At 40.8% G+C, this 5849-nt stretch overlaps 1 pseudogene; it reads right to left on the bottom strand.

The window, feature by feature from the left end:
* Window positions 1-415: 415 nt before the first annotated feature.
* On the bottom strand, window positions 416-1268 carry LOC109371357 (40S ribosomal protein S2 pseudogene; annotated as a pseudogene).
* Between the last annotated feature and the right edge of the window lie 4581 nt (window positions 1269-5849).

Here is a 5849-nt window from a genome sequence, read left to right as displayed (position 1 = left end):
AATAATTATGTACAGTACAGTATCTCATAACTATATACAGTACCAAATAATAGACTTATTTGGACTATTTGTGAGGTATATAAATGTCTAATCACTGTGTTGTTTTGTACACCTGAAACTAATAAAACAAAACCAAACCAAAGAAGAGCCAAGAAATGGAGAGAGACCAAGTCTTTAAAACATCAATCGAATCTTGGATTCAGCCACATCTGAACCTATGACCATGGATATTTTTTTAAGCTCTATGAGCCAATGAATTATCTTTTTAGCTTTAAACCAGTTTGAGTAGATTTTAGGTATGTGCAACAGATGTTCAGACTGGTATACCAAGAAAGACGATTTATAAATACAAGCAGCTACCTTTTTTATGTATATAATTTTTTTAACAGGCTTGATTCACTTTATTTTTCTTGTATAAAATTATGTGGTGGCCACAGCCGGAGCCTGGGTCCTGTGCACAGAAACTCTGTTACGGGTCTTTACAAGATGGTGGGTGAATTTCTGATAGGGAGACTTGGTGAACACGGTCTGTTTCCAGAGGTCAGGAGTGAGATAGCTGTAGGTCTTAGAGATGGCATCAAAGGTGGCCTTGGCAAAGTTGCCAGGGTGGCAGTGCAGCCCCTGGCGGAGGTGTGGCAGTCGACACCAGCCATGGCAGCAGCTTCTTGGGCACAGGAGCTGAGACAATGCCAGTGCCCCAGGGGGCGGGGATGAGGCCACCAGCACAGAGCCACAGCGGCCGGTCACCTTGCAAGGGACAGTGTGGGACTTTCGGATCTTGTTCCCCAGTAGCCTCGCCGCACGGGGACGATGCAGAGCTTGGCCAGGATGATGGCCCCGCGGATGGCAGTGGCTACCTCCTTGGAGCACTTAACACCCAGACCCACGTGTCCATTGTAGTCTCCAATGGCGACAAATGTCTTGAACCGGGACCTCTGGCCAGCGCAGGTCTGCTTTTGCACCGGCATCACCTTCAAAACCTCATCATCCTTCAGGGAAGCCCCCAGGAAAAAAATCAATGATCTCAGATTCCTTGAAGGGCAAGGAGAAGAGACAGGTCTGTTCCAGGGACTTGACCTTCTTGTCTTTGACCAGGCGGCCCAGCTTGGTGACGGGGATCCGCTCTTTGCCCTCGGCCTTGCCTCCGCCAGCTCCGTGACCCCGACCGCGACCTCGCCCCTGACGCTGCTGCCGAATCCTCCCATTCCAGGGTCCCCAGGGCCCCCAGGGCCTCCGGACCATTCCGCAGCACGGGCGTCATCCGCCATTTGGTGTTATATTGAAGAAGACAGCTACCATTTTTATCACCATCATTTAATTTTAATAAAGAACATTTTCACAAAAAATGGGGCGAATAAAAGCCAATCCTGTAAAATAGAAATAATTTACTTTTATAAAATCGATGCCCATAATGTTTTCATTTCTTAGAAGGCGAGTATAAACCTTATCACAGGGCACCTAGAAATGGATGGCTCAATTAGAACAGTAACAGAACCGAGACTCAAGAGACAAAGATTTAAGTTTTCCTTCTATGAGAAAGCAGTGTAGATTATTAGGGAGTTACCTAAATTGCCTGCATCTGGAGCCCCTTGGTTTTTAACTGGAACAAATGATTCCTGTACAGCCCACCCCCTATGCTGTTTATAAGGAGAAAAGTGACCTAGTTTATATAATTATGTTCAAAAGTTTCAAGTCATCATAATGCACATTTATTTCTTACCTATGATTATGACTTGAGGGCAGACGAAGTTTTAATTTAATATCTAGTGACTGGCAAACTAAGCTGTGCCTCTGCATTCATGCAGAATCTTTCAAGATTAAAACATTTGTAGCAGTCACTGCAATATATGGTTCCAAATTTTTGCTAACATTTTGGGTGCAGTTTTATTTCAGTGTTATAAAATGCACATCCATTGAGTATGTTAGAGTTAAATGGAATAGTGATTTTTTTTTCAAGAATGCTCACATTGTGTGAAGAAATGAACATCTGTTTTATAGGCTAATTATGTGATGTGTAGAAAGCTTTTGTTGTTGTTCATAGCTATGTTTTGAAGGACTGGTCAACAAGCCAGATCATAAACACGGTTAAAAATGGGATTTTGGTGCATGAATAAATCAAGTTCTTTTCTATACTCTCAGCAGATTTTTTTTTTAAGGCAGACTGATTTTTAAATGAATTTTATAACCAGAATAAAACAATTGACTTTAAATAGTTTCAACAGGCAAAAAGTCTGATTCAGTGAAGTTCAGTGCTCTTTTACCAGGAGACTATTCTCTTTGGTTTTGTTATTTTCAAAGCTCTGGACGCTAAACTGAGTTTCTGTGAATTTGGGGCCAAAGGAGAGAGATGCGGGTGTGATTCTGTGAAAGAGAATCTGCTTGATAGTGAAGGGTTTGCATCACATCCAATCACATTTGGCAGAACAAAGAGGAAAACTAGCAAAGCAGATAGAGCAATTGCTCGAGCTGCCCTTGAGGCCATGAAGCCCCATCCCTCCCTAGTCCTGCAGGTGTCTCAGTTTACATTGTCTGCTCACTGGCAGCTTGCCATTCAGATGAGCATTTCTCCTTCTCCTCTCAGTTTGCCTTTGAAGTTTCCTGTTACAGGGACCAGAGGTAATGGGCCATTTTGCACAATTTATAGGTACAAAGTAAAAGCTGCAATTTCTCCTTCAGAAAGCTCTGAAATGTCACCATCAGTGAACATGTGTTTTGCGACAACAAGGTCATGTACTTGGCCATGTAAACAATCTGATCAAAATCAAAGGGCCCCAGGTTTTTGGAAGGGCTACAGCTTCACTGGGGCTATTATGACTTAGCCCAAATATGTCAGTGTCTTTTTTAAGGCTGGCAACTGTCAACTAGGTGAGCATGATTTTATTTTAATATTTCCCTGAGTTGAGCTGATCCACGAATTCTACCTCTGCTAAATGCCTTCCATAGCTGTGGCTCTGCTAGATGACATAGAGTTGGCTGCTTCTAGGGTTCTGTGATTAATAGTGTGGTAGATGAAGCACAGACCCTGGACCCAGAGTGTCTTGAGATTCAAATTCTAGTTCTTTCACTGATTAGCTGTGTGACTTTCGGTAATTTACCAAATCTCTCTGTGCCTCAGTTCCCTTACATGTAAAACGGAGGCAAAGGTTGGTTGTGAGGATTAAATAAATCACCATAAGTGTAAGTGCCTGACATATTGTACGCACCTCGTCAGTGTAAATTATTATTATTATCATTATCAATTATCATTAAACTTTGATATTTCACGCGATCTTTTTTTTGCTGATCTAGAAAAATTAATGATATTATCATACATGGGTTCTGGGATATTTACTGACTATATATACTATGTCCACATCATTATGATAAGTGCTGTTGAAGAAAGTAAACCAGATTATTAGCTCTTGGATATCTATTGATGTCTGACATAGGGATACTTGTGACACAGAATAAACATTCACAGTTTCTAAGAGTCCTTTGCCATTTGTGTTGATTGATTCAGTTAAATAAGCTAGAAAACCTTGATGCTGTACTGAAGACACTGGACAAGGCACTGGGAAGTCAAAGAAATTAGTTGAGTCCTTTCGGGTTGATTGAAGCACATTAAGCCTTAGTGTCTCATCTCTGTGCATTTAAGTTTAACACAAGAAACGCCACCTGGTTTCTAAGACGGTGCCTGACACACAGTAAACATTTGTTGAATAGCCATCCTTTTAATTTACAAAGGAATTTTACATATACCATTTCATCCAGAGTTTCTCATTATCGACTATTCTGGGCCACATCATTCTTTTTTGTGGAGGACTGGCCTGCCTGCACAGGTAAGATGTTTAGCAGCATCTCTAGTTTCTGTTCATCAGATCCGCTCTGCACCTCAGCTGTGATAAGCAAAAGGGTCTCCAGACACTATGAAACATCATTTAGAGTCGGGGGTAGGAGGAGTCAAAATTACCTTCATTTGGGAGCCACTCATTCTAATTTTATCCTCAGAATTCCTGTGGGAGGGATAGCCATGTCAGGTTTCCAGTTTACAGATGAGAGAACAAAATTTCAGCGTTTAAGTGGCTTATGCAGTGTCCTCTGGCTAGTGACCTGTAGCTTGAATGTGAACCCTATTCCCTTCTGACCCACATGACCATGCAATGCCATAAAGGTAAATGCGATTGAAGCAGGCAGAGTTTACACAGCTCAGTGGTATGCAAGGGCAGCCTGGCTGATTCAGTTGGTCTTGCTGGGGTCCTGACCACACAGCAGCTCTTCAGCTATGTTTCTGTTCTCAGGGTCGTTTTTGGAAAGAATAAAAAATGGCCATAGTGATAGTTGCTGGGGATACTCCCAAAGAGAACATCCTGTCTCCTTTACTTATATTATAGGTCAACGAAGTGTCTGGTTTAAGTTACAGAGGTGGAAAGAGTACCATGCTTTTCCTGGTGATGAACATAGCTTCTTGATATGGAAGGACATTCCGATTTTGTTTACATTTGTGATAGTCCAATTTAATTTCTTTTCCTTTCTCTTAGAGAACAAAATATTTAATAAATATTTCCTGGGGGGAAAAGGTAAGGAAAAGAGTGCCTACTGTTTAGAGTCTGGTCTAAATTATTTGTGCAGACCAGCCTGTGAAATACAATTGCTGCTGCTTCCAGGCGGTGTTACATACACAAGAGATGTAAATTTTACATAACTGTGAAAATAAATTAGGGACTTCTCCAGAAGATGTTCCCTGAACTATAAATCTCCTTTGCAGTTTCAAATTCTATCTAAACAACTTGGCATTAAAATTCATTCACTAAGATAAGCTGTGCTAGAGCCTGTGTAAGCAATGATCACGATTAATATAAAGAGGAGAGAGAGAGAGAGAGAGAGAGAGAGAGAGAGAGAGAGAGGAAGGAAGCAATGGAAATGGAATGAAGAAGTTGGAGAGAGATAGAGGACACTATGAAAATAAATGCAGGAGATTGATTTATGTGATGAATTTGGTTAAAAAAAGAGAGATGAGAACCCTTGATTTTAACTCAGATCTCTTTATACACAAAACAGTGAACATAAACGCACTTAAGAGAGATTTTTAGCTAAGAAGGTAGATAACTCACAAAAAGAATTTGACAGAGGTTTATCATTTCCAAAGGTATTAGCATTATCAATAAAACATTTATTTATTGCATCAACAGTATAATCAGGGTACTTGGAAAAAAAGGGACTGATGCTTTGAAACCAACGTTTTACTATCAACTGACTGTATGAGTTTAGAGCAATGATTCTCACATTTTAGCCTAAACTGAAACAGGGAAGACCTGTAAAAACAGATTACAAGGGCTCAACCCAGAGTTTCTGATTCAGTACATCTGCAGCGAGGGCACAAAGATTTGCCCATAGGACAAGTTCTCTATGATCCTGATGACAGGATGCCATACTCTGTGAGTCATGGGCTTAGGTCATTATTGGGACCTACATGAGTCTCATTTTTCTTAGGCTTAAAATGTGACTGAAGACTGTCTACCATCATAGTATTTATGTGTGAGAAGTCTTTTAAAAGTATTATTTTAAAAAGTCTTTTAGCTGTAGTCTATGAGATCTGACAATTAAGTTCACAAACTGATCCTAGAAAAAGTGCCACATATGTATTGCTGAATATCACTATGGTCACCTTCGAAGCACTCCCCTTGGGAAGCTATGTGCTGATGTCAGCACCTAGTTCACCCTTCAATGCAATTCTGGATCTTTTTTTCTGGAATGGCCATCAGGGCTGTCATCGTATTACCCTTGATGTCCTGAATGTCATAAAAATACCTTCCTTTCAATGTTTCCTTTATCTTTGGGTAAAGAAAGAAGTCATTGGGGGCCAGATCAGG

Source organism: Hipposideros armiger, unplaced genomic scaffold, assembly GCF_001890085.2.
Source record: "Hipposideros armiger isolate ML-2016 unplaced genomic scaffold, ASM189008v1 scaffold_563, whole genome shotgun sequence".
In the NCBI taxonomy this organism is placed as follows: domain Eukaryota; kingdom Metazoa; phylum Chordata; class Mammalia; order Chiroptera; family Hipposideridae; genus Hipposideros; species Hipposideros armiger.
Note: the sequence above shows the minus strand (reverse complement) of the source record. Positions and strands in the feature narration are given on the sequence as shown.